At 37.9% G+C, this 15,200-nt stretch overlaps 1 protein-coding gene across 2 annotated transcripts in view; it reads left to right on the forward strand.

The window, feature by feature from the left end:
• reb (rebuf) overlaps positions 1-15,200 on the forward strand; it is a 40,762-nt gene that overhangs the window by 17,773 nt on the left and 7,789 nt on the right. The window contains exon 1 of one of the 2 annotated variants that reach the window (XM_032435815.2): positions 12,896-13,299. The exons of the other annotated variant lie outside the window; for it this stretch is intronic. The gene's annotated coding sequence lies outside the window, so the exon portion shown is untranslated. Of the gene's footprint in view, positions 1-12,895; positions 13,300-15,200 lie in introns of those variants that run through there. 2 annotated transcript variants of the gene reach the window in all.

The raw sequence follows: 15,200 nt of genomic DNA on the forward strand, positions 1-15,200 counted from the left end.
CAATGGCACGGCGTGATTTGTGCACCACTTCCTGAGGATTACGTGCGGCACTTCTACATACAGTTGTCGCCAGACTCTCTCCTTTATTGGCCTGCACCCGTTGAAATTGGGTTAAAATGAGGGTATAATAGAGTTGAGCTTGTGTATTGGACAGGCAAATGGCGAACCGGATCCCTTTAAATAAATATATATTCTTGATCCCATTGTGGCTAGGTATATTTTATTTTTACTATATTTTATTGCATATTAAATATCCGATACCTTAGGTTATATATATTCTTGATCAGATCCGTCTAAATTATATAGTCCTTATCCTATTGATGCTAGACATATATTATTTTCTTTTATATTGTAATATATACTTTTATATACTATTATTAAGAAATCCCCCCAAGTCTCGCACATCGATAAAGATCGATTATCTTCATCCGATTTTGGCATATATCTCGAAGATTTTATGTGTTTTTATTAAGATCATATTATTCCTCTCCGCGCATACACAGTTCCAGAATAAATTTGACTTTTTTCTCGCAGATCGATATATATCAATTTCCTGCTTCAGATCAATAATATATTTCTTTCTATATATCTTTTCATAAGCCCTCCAATATATAAATAGTGAGAGATATATCCTTGACTCTTGGTATAGAAATTTGTATTATATCTTAAACTCTTCTCCTTTCATCTCCTACTACCGCAGAAGAATTCTGCTGCTGCCAAAAATAACATGTACATGTATAATATTTTTTATTGCAGCTGCTTACAGAGCAACTGCAAGTCGTGTACACACGCCAAGAGCACTCGTCACCCTGTTTTTAATTACATTTACATATTTTTGCGTACGCATTGACAACAACAAGTCAAAGTCAAAGCATTTGCCGCCTGCCCACGTAGCCTGGCCCAAAGGAATTTATAGACAATGCAACTACTTCAATTATGGCGATAAGGCGCTGGACTCTATAGATGCCATACCACCCCCTCCCAAGCCCTCTCTTAGCAGAGCAAAAGCTAAGTCCATGTCTTTTGCATAAAAATGTCGTATGTCGTGCGGCGTTTGTTACTTATTACATGCGACGACTGCGACCGATATCGATATTGTACGCTATAAAGACAATCACACACATGTCTATATATAAATATATAGAGATTTATATGTATGTCTGCAGTTATGTATAGGTGTATATATATATATACCCTCTATAGGCTGGGCTGCTGTCTGTCGCCGACCTTCAACTTTGTTTGCAACCTTGTTAGTTAGTTGTTGTTGCTGTTGTTGGTGTTATATGTTTTGTGTGTGTTTCGGTTGCTGTTTCTCTGATTTTTGTTTCTTTCTTTCGCTTTGGAGTTGAGCGCAATCGCGATCACTTCTGTTGATTGCAAGCGGCAACAGGCAACGCCTCCAACGCCGCGGCACGCAACTGACAGCAACAACTGCACCAACAGCAACAACAACACCCGCAACAATTGCAGACGACAACTAAAACAGTGTCACAACTGACGGACAACAACAGCCTCCATGCTGCCTGGCACAGAACCTGCCCAGAGACTGGACTGCGTTTTCATTTTCGTTTGCCGCAGCAAATTTGTTGCGCCCCAAATGAAGCCCAATCAGGCACGGGGTCCGGCTAAGGCCCATCATTAAATTGAAAATAAAATAATGCGCCTTTGAGCCAACGCCTGTCACGCCTGCTTTAATAACTTTGTTCGCGGCCAAGGAGCTGCTCCTGCTGCTGCAGCTGCTCGATATCGTTGCCCACGCATCTGTGGCTGCAACTTATTGCTCTATTTTGGCTACAAGAGTTTCGATTTCAGTTTCACTTTCAGCATTTCATTGTTTACCAGCCAGCAGCGACAGAGCTGCTGCCCATTTGCTGGCCATCAGGTTAACAAGCCTTTTGGCCATGCTCGACGCCAACTCAACTATGTAAACGAGGCCCAGGCTAGGCAGCAATGGGCCAACATAAACAACCTAAACGACATTTCTTGTTGTTGCTGTGGGCACAATTCGCACAAATCACACGCCAAAAGCCACGTTCTCAATCAAAATAAAAAATTTATAAAAAAAAAAATTTAAATCAGCCTTGGTAATTCTGAAAAATTTGCGTCATAATAAAAACTGAGTGGAAAATGACTCAGAAGAGCAGAAGAACGGGCAGAAGATGCTTTCATATTATATCGCAGCAATATCCAAACTTGTGACGTCACAAGGTCGTCAGCTTCACTTGTGGAAATTCCTGTGAGGTAACCACAGCAGCAGCAACTCATACTTATATATGCACCATAAATATAAGCCCCAGTGTTATATATATATATCAATTTGTATTGCACTTGATCAGTTGCCAGGGGATTCAACCGCGTCGAGCAACATTCTTGTTGTTTTTTTTTTGGCTAGCCGCAAAGTATTTACTGATCGATCTGGTTTAACTTGTTTGACTTGTCGGACATTATTATTATTACTTTTTTTTTTGATCAAGCTATGTGTAACGGTAAATTTAAAATACATTCTGCATACTAATGAAAGGCCGCTTAGCTCTTAAACATATTTATTGTTGCATTGACATTTTGGGCTCAACAACAAATTTGGGCTGCAGCGCGCATAATTTAAATTTATAATTATATTGTGAATAGATAAGAAAAAATATGGTTTATTGAACTCGTTGCGTGCGGCGCGTGTTTGGCCACAGGTCACAAAACTTGAACTTCAATTCTTGGCTCAAAATATATATATACATATGATATATAAGCCCGAGTGCTGGCCAGCTTCAGTTACCAATTGCTTGGCTATCCACACCCTAAAAAAATAATGTGCTTTCAACTTTTATAATTTTGTCTTTGGTTATTTTTTTTATTCATATTCATATTCACATTCACACTCACATTCACAGGGAACTGGTTTGCGATACTAAATGAAATACTAAACACTTTTTAGCATTCAGCATAAAATTTAATAATTAAATTTTACGTGTGCCTTTGTGTTGCGACTGATAATTTATATGTGTTTAAAGAAAACATTTCAAATCGGACTCAGTACCAGGTCCAGGCCTGAGCCGGATATAAGCTAGGTACAGGTCCATATGGATATTATGTCATGTCTGCCAAACTACTTAAACTACAACAAAAAAAAAAAAAAAAGAATTTAATCATAAAATATATAAAAAAAAACTACTAAAAGTGAAACCGCTTCCACGTTCTTGAGAAAAGTGAAATTCTCTATAGTTGTATAATAATGATTGATTAATCGCGCATGCAAATTTACTTAAATGCAGCATAATTGTTTAACGTTAATTCAATTAATAAATGTAGCCTCTAGGCCACAGGCACAAGAACAATAATAATAATTATATAGTATTTGTAGCCAGCAACAAAATTTTACTGATAAGTTCTTTGTTTTTTGACAAACATAAAAAATTGGCAAAAGGGGTATAATATGTTGTGCATATGTATGTAGGTTTAATAACAATTGATGGGTAAGTTTTCCATTCTATACTACGTTTTTTAATTAAAACACTTTATTAAATGAAGCAGAATAAGTAACATGTGCCTTTACAATAAAAGATGCTCCTTCATATATATATCGATAAATATCGATTTAGAGACATTCGTTTCTAAACATAATACGAAGACTTTAATAGCTATATACACTAAACTTAATTTGTAAGTTCAAGTAGTATATAGGTTCGAGTCACAATCATAACTCTTACATGTATATATCGATAACAATAGACTTGGAGATATAGGTCGCTAGCCTTACAAAACTTAGTACGCACATTCTAGTAGAGTATACACAGCTTTCACCTTTTGGTTAATCATTGCCATTTTCTTCGGGCAGCTATCTTTAGGGTATCTTCGAGTCGTGCACACCCAAATTCCGACTTGCCATTTATCACATTTTTTGGCTTTCAACAACGGTCATTTAAAATGTTAGATGAAAATATTTTTGCAGTTATTTTGAAGGGATCGACAACTAATGCTACTTGAGCAGGCCTACGAGCAATTAATGTCGCGCCAAGTGTGTCTTTTTGTGTGTGCGCAGAAAATAATCGACAATTTCAAATCAATTAAACAATTCAAAAATTATAAATAATATGCGCTAACGGAAGTAAAAGCCACAGTCAGACAGGCAGACAGACAATGTTTGTTGCTTGGGTGGGTTCAAGCCATTAACATTGGACTCTCTGACTCTGATGGTACAGATATGTACTCGAGTTTCATTAATCTTCCGTTGTGTTTTTGCTTAATTTGGATGGCAATATATGTATATATATATATATATATATATATATATATATATATATATATATATAACATTTAAAATATACATTCAAATATACATTTAAAAGCCAGCGCACACCCGTTTTAATTTTCTGCATATTAACCAAATAGGAAATCGCGCTAATTGTTTTTTGTTTTTTTTTTTTTTTCAAAACAGTCGGTTCAATATGCCCACGCCTAAAAAATAGTCTCGCATCGATCATTTTATGTAGATAACGTTTGATGCTTGATGAATTTAGGCAACTAGTTTGAATTCTTGTTGCAAAACGTGCTAAGTTTTTTTACATATTATGTGCATATTAAATTATGCCATTAAATAGTAACAAATTAATAACAATTAAAAGGCTGAGACCGGCGCGTTCATCAAACAGTCAAAACAAGTTAATGTTGGTGCCATCAGTTTTATTGGAAAAAAGACAAACTAAGCTGTATTTAAAAATCGAAAACAAATCACTTTTATTTTCAGTTGCCATCTAAACCGCTGTCAGCCGAACGGCATTTAAATATATTAATAATGCCCACAGCTGGGGGTTCCAGTTGCCCATTTTGTTTATTTTTAAGTGCTGTGCTCATGTGAAACTAAGAGTTAGCAGGAGCTCAAGCTCCGACTCTGAGTGCCACAATACACACCTTTCGGTTTCCGAGCTATGAACTATAAAGATTGATATCATTGCCCGATGCCAGATAACTAGCTGGCATCATACTACAGCCCAACTCTTGACGTAAGCAGACACCAAAAAAACAAGAAAAAACACGAAAATCTTAAAAAACTGGTCACAAAAGCAGACAGATTCTAATTTTAAGATTTTTTAAATTTGGCCACTGCCGTGGATGTCATAAAACTTTTGTCGCTGATTTTCATAAAAAAAATGTTTAAAAATGGTATTGTATAAGATCCCATCAAGGCCAGTCCGGCCTGGCTGTTTTCGGCCACACAACATTATTTGCATACTCACACAGCGGGCTTAGACCCCGACTTACATAGTATTTAAGCATATTATAGATCAGATTTAGCTCGACCAGTATGCAGATGAAGCAATAGGTGGCTTAGAACATATTAGCAGCCAGCCGCGACTCGTGTGATCTTGCCAGTTCGGGTACTTAGTGCCCCGGCACCTGAAGCGCTGTGCAGTAAATGCAGGCTGCATAAATCAAGCGTCTATAAATAAGTCAATCTTAATGGAATAAACCTATGGCAAAGTCCGAGTTGATAACACGCCATAATCACTCACATAACTATTTATAGCGACTGGGCGGCTGTGAAATATTGCTGGCAGGTTAAAAATGTCCTTGCTCATAATTTCTTGGTCACTTCGCGACTGGGACAGCCTAACGCCAGGCAATAATATACATAAAGCATAAATACATACACTGCAAGAAATTACAAGCAACTACAATATTTCAAGCAGCAGGTTTTTCTTTTTAGAATGAATAAAACTCGCAAATTGATCTGGTTCAGTAATAATTTGATGTTTTTTAATCTGAACCTTCAACCGACTAACGTCTAATTTATTATATTAAATAATATTGCATATTTTATATTTTAATAATATATATTTTTATTTATTAATATTTTTAATATATTAACTACGTTTATTGAATTATTTCCGGGCAATATTTACTTTCGTCTTTAGTTTAACCCTAACAAATTTCTCCCAGTGCACAAGCATATTTATTTATCGCCTGCTACTTGTAATTGCCACAAATTGTATGACATTTTTATGCCATTTGCCGGGTTCGCTGTGCATAATTGATTTACGCGCTGTTTGTGTATTTGCCACACCAGTAATAAATTTAATATTTATGTGCAGTAGCCACAATTCTTGAGGTGCCTTATCGTTTTCGCTTTCTGTCTGGACCTCGGGCCCACGGGGGCCACGCGCAAGTGGACACATTAATCAGCTGGATGCTGGTCCCCCAACTTAAAGTGCGAACGCCCACACTTGGCTATGGGATGCGCTCTAATGGCGTAGATACATTTTTGCTGCAGTTGTGAATATAAATCATACACTATATGACCCTCCGCCTCCGCTGGACCATAAGATGATGCGATGTGATTGCCGCCCCCGCTATCTTTCAATATCGCGCGATGGCAATCGCCGTTGAGCGTTGAAACTGCAATTAATGCAATCTGCCAGCTTTATCTTAGAACATTAATAAGTTTATTTAAAGTGTTTGGCGGTTGGCTTCCAATGGAATTGAGGGACAACTTAATTGCCTTAATTACGTATTAGCCTGCTTGAAATGAGGTTTAGCTGTGAAAAATTAACAGCACTGAAACTGCACACAGACACGCACACACAGATCCACAAGTAGCGAATTCATTATGTGTTTGCTAAACTTAAATTGAATCTTATCGAATCGAATTGAAACCCATCGAACTAGTTCTTTGCGAACACACACACACACGCAGACTCACAAGTAGCTGGTTCTCAATTTTTGCCTTAATTACATAGTTAAGGCTGGCATTTATTATAATTAAAGTTACAGCGACCGTCTGTTGTCAGTTCTCAGTTTCAGGGCCCTCTATATGTGCTAATTTGCTTTCCACTTGATTAATAAGCCGCCATAAGTTGCTATCGCAGCAAAATAAAATAAAAAACAGCAGCAGCAAACTTGCGACCATTCATCTTCGAGACAAAGAGCAGCAACTACAAGTTCTTTTGAAGTTGTGCTCTCCGTTCCAGCCGTGCGGCGAGGTGCTGAAACTGAAATTCATTTGGCCACTGCAACGCCGCCGCGGCCTTGAGCATGAATTATGTGTGCAATTACTCTTCGAGCTGTCATGACCAGCTCCCAGCTCCTGCTTGCGGATCGTCTTTCGTGCTCGATGCTCCGCTTCTGTTCTAATGCCCGGTAAAAGTGCAAGTTGCCAGCTACGATTATGGAACTGTGCCACTTGTTGCATGTGCCGCTGTCATCGCTGTCTTCTTTCTAATGGGGCGCCATATGTGTGGCAGCTTCTGGCTGTTGTACCATATAGAGTTAGCATCGTTGGCACTTAATTACAGCTTGTTGCAGCCATGTTGCAAGTCAGCGTGCTGCCTCGACTCCGGCGTGTGAAATGAATGTTGGCTGTCAGCGCGCTTTGGTGCATGTTGCTGATATCATCGAACATCGGCGCTGTGTTGCCCCGGTTGTAACCTCTTGTGCCGCGATAGCTATCGCGTTCAGTTTTGTGATATGTGAAAAGTCGATTTGCTGACTCAGCAACCTAATCCCCGGGCGACTTTTGGACAAGGCCGCGCTCTCCACCAACCAACACCAAACTCGTTAGAACACTTGTAAGCTAATTAATTAACCATTGCGGTCATGCCACACACAATTTCATCAATAAGCGTAAGACTCCATTAAAATACTTTCAAATTGTACGACGTCATTGCCATTGGCTATGTGCATAAAACATTTGTTTTAACACGTTTAGCTAGTGTGCCAAGCAAATTAAGTTTTAAATTATAACAAGATGGTTTTACACGCGCCCAGATACCTACCCAGAAACCGAAGGTATTTGGTGTGGTATATACCTTGTACATTTCCCAAGCGTCAAGGTTAAGTGGCCAGCTAATAAGTTGATTTCTATACGCGGAAATTGTGAACAACTTAAGGCACTGGAGCAAAGTGCCTCACAACTAAGTTCAACTTACGCCCCAAATCTGTTTCCCACCAAAACAATTCCAGCAACTCATGCCAATCACAAATGCTACTGTTCGAATACCCTGTACAGAAGTTAGGAAGCGGGTTTACCTGCTTGAGCAAATGTGTGTCAAAGTCTAATGGCATGAGGTTTTTGTGTCTTAGACCAAAAAACCCATGATCATTAGCCAACATCTATTTTGTTGCTTTACAACACACATTAGTATAAGTTAATGGGCTATCAAGCCAAAAGTTGTTTTACAACACTGTTTTTTTGCTATTTGTGCCATTTAAAGTCCAACTTTAGGGTAAATTTGTCTCACAGGCTCATGACAATGGGGTATTGCGTCTTTTAACTTAAACCCCAAGTTACGTTGGCCAGCATTTTTTTATTCTCATATTTTTAAAACGAACACATGACACTTTGTTGCTTTACAACAATTATTATAACAGATTATTGAACTAAATGTTAGTTTACAACACTGTTTTTCTCTTATTTGTGCCATTTTATAGGCTAACTTCATGGTAAACCCCTCTTAAATTCTTATCATCACGGTAATTGGGCTTGGGAATCGAACATGAACTTACATACCTGACTTTTGAAGCGTTAACAAACCCATTTCGGCTCAGAAGCCGTCCAATGCAATGCGTCTTGCATGCCAAAGAGCGTTAATATTGTGAAATTACCAGCATCAAGGTCTTTGGACTGCGGTGACAACAACGATAAAACGTATCCAGCAGCTATGACCTTTACTTTGGTAACTCTTGTCGTGTATTTTTAATGGTGTCGTTGACACTAGCTTGTTCATTTTGATTTCAACTCAACTGTTTTAGTTATAATTTGTGTGACGTCATTGCTGCTGGGCCGTCTTGAATCATTTGTGGTTGCTGTTTTTTGCTTTTCATTTTCAATTCAGTGTAAAAAGCATTTCCGTTGCGATGAAGGACTCCAGACTGATCGATCAATTGAGGCGAGGCGTTAAGAAACCACGAACGAAAAATAAGGGACAGGCGTGTCAATATAAGAAGAATGCTTTATGTCACACATGACGTATGCGCAACATGCGCTCAAGATCACACTTGCTTATCAATCATACGCAACGTTGTCTGCGGCAGCCCACGCTGCTTGAGAATTGCTTGTTTCTGTGTCAGCGCCGCACGAATTATAGACTCAAAATCGCAAATAAGAAAAAAATAAAAACAAAAACAAGACGAGCAAATACAATGCTCATATAGGAGCAAAGCGTAAAATGTTGGAGCTGTTCTAGTGCCATGCGGAAATCGCTTGTAGTTGTAGTTGTCGTACAGCAACTATTCAACAAAGAGCTCCAAAACACGCGCGCCAAAGAACCACCAGCAACAATTCATGATTATTATTATTTTTACTATTATTAATGCTGCAAATAATTAAAAACAAATCGTCGTTTAAGCGCCGCTTTGCCCAGTGGCCATTGCCAAAACACACACACTTGGCGTTCAGTTTTCGATTGAATTATGCATTGGCTATCCCACCTCCCTCTCTCCCTGACAGGCCAGACACGACGTTTAGAATTTACAAATGTTTTCAGCTTGTAACTACAAGATATCGACTGACAGACAGGCAGCATGTTGACCAGTTGGCAAGGTCTTCTAATTTGCATATGCAACAAACATTGTTTTTAATGCGCGAGTAGCGCAAATTTGTCATGAATTCTTGTTACGCATTGCAGTCAGCATCTGTCTTTTAGTTTTAATAATGTTATATACTCTGTTCACACAGTCAAACGGGCTATATTGGGTAGGTGCAAGAGTGCGTCTTGAAATTGGAAACGAAAAAGTTCGAATATACTTGTGTTAATCTCTGCCTTAGAAGGCATTTTAATCGTATGACCACGCTCACTGGGGAGCGTTAAATGAGAGGTTTTTAACAAAAAAATATAAGCAACAAATATTGAAACATAGAAACCCTATTTTTTAGAGCTAGAGTCAATTATCTTAACAATTATCGATACAAATCGATAACGATATCCTGTTTTTGGGCAATTTTGGTAAATATTAAAAGAGCTAGAGTCACGAAACATGATATGTTGCTTCTAAAATAGAATATATATATGCATTTGATGTTGGAAGAAGAGGGTTAAGGGTATCCCCTAGTCGGGAGCTCCGAACAAGAACCTCTTACTTGTTCTTTTTTACACTTTGTCAAACACTGCCTTAAAGTTTGAACAGCAAAAAGCGCATATAAAATATGTTCTCATTTTCAACAGTGTTTTTAGAATATATACAGAGTATTGCGCAGTCGACTACAAGATTGTTAATTAGTTTTCAGTTTGTTTTGGGTTTGTTTGTATTTCTTATCAAGCCCCGAGCCGATCGGTTTGCTTTGCCAGACAGTTCGCAAAGCTTTGCTTAGCTTTCATACTTATCCCTTACCCTTACCAACTCAACAGCTAAAGAGGATCACGGTTTCGTTGTACGCATGCCAACTAATTTGTTGTTCTTATCTATTTTGAGAACTATCTTATCACTCAAGCTGACACATCGTGTTAACGTTTTTTATACCCTGAACCCATTCAAAATGGATAAGAAGGGTATAATGTATTTTTATGTCTTGGCATTTGGTTTTACTCTGCGCCCATTTCCCAAGCAGAAGCAAAGTATTTTTTTTTTTTTGGCTTGTAATTTTATGAAATATTTATTTTTTTGGAGTTTTACGTAGTTTGTTTTGGCTGTCGCAAATTTGTGGCCGTTTCTCTCTCTCTGTGTCTCTTTGCTGTACGTTTATCGAGTTGCTAGTGTAGCAAGGTCGTTCGTTGGTCTCAAGCTGTTGTTGTTGTTGTTTAAGTTGTTGTTGTGCGACGCCAAAGCAATTTGTAATGATTATTAAAACAACTGGGCCCCACTTAGCATGGCCCGACTTATGGCCATAATACCCATGCAAAACGAGCCACATTTCGGTACAAATTTTGTACACTTATTTCAGTGTTAACCATTCACCAAACGCAAACTGTTGTTGTTACCATTTTAATTGAAAACAACAACAAAAAGCAAAAGTCTAACAAAAAGCCAGCGATAATAATAACAAAGCAGTTGAAATTATATTGGATTACAACATGACCAGTTCAAAAAACGCCCTGCCCACCCGTTACCAAACACCCCCCCCCCCCCCCTTCCCCGTCTACGCCCGCCTGTGCGTGCTATTCTTGAGCAATTATTGCCACATAGTTTCATAATATATACTCTGTGATTGAATATCCATGAACATTGATTTTGACAGCCGGTCGCTCGAACCAATTGAAAAGTTCTATTCCGAGCAACAGGTAACAAAATTCCAAAGTTATTTGCTCACTTTTTGTATTAGCACTGCTACACAAGATGAACTCTCAATGGCAATTTTCAAAAATATAGTTGAAAACATATTTATATTTGAGAAAAAACTAAAGAAATTAGCAAAAGCAAATGCTAACTAAAAGCTGGAAAATTAACATTAAAGTTGCTAAATTTATACTATTTTTGGTATTCAATTTAATTAACATACTTATATGTATTAAACCTAAAACGGCTAAAATGCTAAACGAAGTTTTTTGGTGACGAAGAAAATAAACTAGATTCTTAATGCATATATTAAAGGCAGTAAAAATGAGTTAGTCTAGACAGCCCGACTAATAGATGCCCTGTGAGCGTTTCTTGAATGCCTGCATAGGAAAAAATGTCAATTGTAATATTTATATCTATACTGTTTTATTATATTTATATTATTATTAATATAAGCATAAAGCTTAGGTAATATATTAGAGCTAAGTATTCAGGTATAAAAACCCTTTCTAGGTTTATTAGCTACAGGGTGTAAAAAGGGGCTACCTCATACGAAACCTTTAAAAATCTATAAAAAAGCACACTTCTTGCTATTGAATTGTAAATTGATATGCTCTTTTATTCTTGTTTTGTTATGTTTGATTTAAATTGATTGAGACTGCTTTCAAAATGCTGTTCAAATATTAATTAATTTCCTTTTATGCACTCCGATGACATTAAATTGTTTAAAGGCGTCTTGCTTTTGAACTTTAAAGAGCTGTTGCGACACTTTTGCATTTTGCCTGAGGCATTAAAAACAAAAACAATGGCAACAATTACCACACCCGCCGCGGCCACATGAATCATGCAATCAATTCAAACATAACTAAACCATTTTTTGCATAGTTGGGCTTACGAATTGAGCAAATAAATTGCATTTAGCCACATGCCATATAAGACAATTGCCATAAGCGTACGAAAACTTAGCTGAATTATGTCGCTCGTTGAGTTAATCTAAAAAAATAAAAAACAGAAAACTGAAACAGAAATCGGCTGCCAAATAAAGCAGCTTGAAGTGGTTTTGTGGCCAGAGAGCCAAACAGCCGGGAAATACCCCGCGGCAGTAGCATTCGCAATAAAAACAGAGAATTCAAAGTAGAGAACAGAAAACAGCGGCACATCCGCAAACTGTTGCCGAAAATATGATTCAAAAACTAATTCACACGCCCAAAATAAAACTAGCAGCAAAAAACGAACGTATTTATACAAATTGCGGGCCAATTGAACAAGCTGTGAATTATTTATGTTAAATTGTAGGTACGTTATGCTGCTTGTTGTCGTTGTTTTTTATTTGGGGCGTTTTGGCAACGTTCTTAATGCTCCGCACATTAGCATAAATGCTGAATTGCGTACGTCATTCGGCATATGTCTTTTTTATCTTATAGGCTGGTAGCCACACACAACCAACGCCTGGCAGTATTGCCAATCGTCTGAAAGTCAAGTCTGGGCAGCAGCTAAGACTGCAGTTTGTCGACGCAGCGACTCGTCGTTTGGCTGCGTTCGGCTCGGCTCGGGCGCTTCAGCTTGCGGCTCGTCTAGTGGCTTTCGTGTTTAAGCGCTCGTTGCTTTTGGTTTTTTTTTTTTTGTTTTCTTCTGTGCTTCTTTTCGGCCGCCTCTGCGTTTTGGCGCTGTCTTGTGGCCTGGCCGCACCGTTACTTGGCCAGTCGAAATACGCAGCTTGGGGCGAACGGTTCTAGCGCGCGCTTCTTTAAGAGCTAGAGGTAACAGCTAAACGAAGAACACATACTAAAACACTAACAGAGACACAGCAGCCGTTGCCAGAGTCGCGTCGTCACGGAGAGTGTTGTGCAAATAGAGAAAAAATATATAAAAGACAGCGTGCTAAACCAACATAAATAAAGCTCACAATAGATTTAAATAAATCATTAAAGAAGTTAAACAATAAAAAAAATAGCTTGCATAGATATACACTTTGAATGATTGTGGGCGTTTTAGCCAAGTACGCGTACTGAATCAGCAGCCCGGCCAAAATCGTCGCGTCGCCTCAACTTTGCTTGGATAAACGCACATTGCGCATACGCCGCATTGCACAGTGCACGGGTAAGTGCTTGAATTGATTTGGATTTTTATAAAAAGCAGTTGCAGCTAAATACAACAACCCTGGCATTTGACTTTGGCAAAAAAAAATAAATAAATAAAACGTTATTTGTCATTCTTTGCTAATTAAAAGCACAGCACGTCCAGCGTCCATTTGATTGGCAGCTAAATTGTGCAATAATTTTTTTTTATTTATTTTTTTTTGTTTTTAAATTGTTAAAGACGTTGCTGTCTGTTTGGCGCTCTGGCGTTTAATTAGCGTTCGACTGTGGCTTATAAATATAAATGTCTGGGCTTTGGTTTTAATAGTGCATATGTGTTGTGGATGTGCTAAACGACAAAGGCCAACACATATTACCTCAACAACAACAACAAGATGAAGCTGTTGTTGTCCGTGAATGTGAAATAAAAACTAAGCAACAACAAGCAGCAAGAACAACAATAACAACAACCACTGCTGTTAGGCATTGTAGGCATGTAAATTACAAAATCAAGTTCGTTGCTTGAGTCTTTTGTTTAGGCCACAGGCACAAAAGGTTCTTAAGCATGAAATAGAAACTAAGCCAACGCATTTAATAAACATAATAACAACCACAATATACAGTGCACACTGATACAACAATTTTTGTGCAGCATTTATTGTTGTTGCCGGGCAACCTTCAATGGTAAAAAAAAAAAAAGAAAAAAACGTAAACCCGTTCGGCATTCACATGAACTGTGTGTGCTTAATTTACGCCCAGATTAGCATTTACATTAATATAATTTCACATTTTATTAACGCAAAATGTCAGCTGTATTTTTCGGTTTGCCTTGACAGCAACCAGATGTAATCTGCAGCCGAACGCAAGCGAAATATATCCCAAATAAGAGCCAGGCACACAAATCAGATGCGTAACGCTTGCTTTGGATATCATAGTGTCGTTTTTTACCTGTGACAGATATTTATCGTAATATCCAAGCTGGGGTCTTTGGCCTACGCTTTGGCTTTATTATGAAAGAAAGCCGACTTGGCCAAAACACTTTGGGTTCTTTCCGCACACAAACATGTGACACACACCAAAATTGGGATTTTTGCTAGCAAATAAAATAGCAACACAAAAAAAAAATACTGCATTTGGCATAATATATTGAAATATTTAGTTAAGGTCCACGTTTCTCTCACGCTGATTTGCATGCGACCCAGTTCTTAAGGTCTGTTTATTTATATATATTGTCTGACCAAATCCCTAATGAATCACATTTTAATCTAGTCTCTGGCATTCGATTGCGATTTATTTTCAAGCCAAGCGAAACCAGTTCGGGTATTAAGTCGTTTGTCCCTGAATTTGTGGCTAACTTTTTATTGATTACTTGCTAGAATTTTACAAACAATTCAATTACACCAACTACTCGATGTGTTTATAATGATATAGCTTAATAATTTGCGGGCCATTTCGTATTTAATTAGGAATTTTATTGTGCGCCCAGCTCAATTTCAATTCGAAGCCAAAATTAATGAACTCCAATTAAGCGTAAAGCACAAAACCAGAAAGAAAAGAAAAACCGTATTTGAAATAAGACTTCAGACATGCGTATTGTTGTTGCGACTATTTATATAGTTATTGTAGTTTAATTAATTTAATGAATTGCCGTCTGCGTTGCCTTTGATGGACGCACTTTTAAAGTTGTTTCTGCGTTCAGTTTATGATGTAATTGCGCTTGTAACGGTGTAACTGATCACCTGAGGGTGCTGCAGGTAGCATCAATCTGTGCACAGATCGTGAATCATATACACTACAATGAGTTACGTTTAAATGTCAAGTAAAAAATTAACATAGGCAAATTGATTGGCTGAGTGACTAATTGTGCTGAGCTGCTGTCAAAATCTTGTAGCATAACGAGACACATTTAATTAACATGAACAA

This window comes from Drosophila virilis, chromosome 5, assembly GCF_030788295.1.
Source record: "Drosophila virilis strain 15010-1051.87 chromosome 5, Dvir_AGI_RSII-ME, whole genome shotgun sequence".
Classification (NCBI taxonomy): domain Eukaryota; kingdom Metazoa; phylum Arthropoda; class Insecta; order Diptera; family Drosophilidae; genus Drosophila; species Drosophila virilis.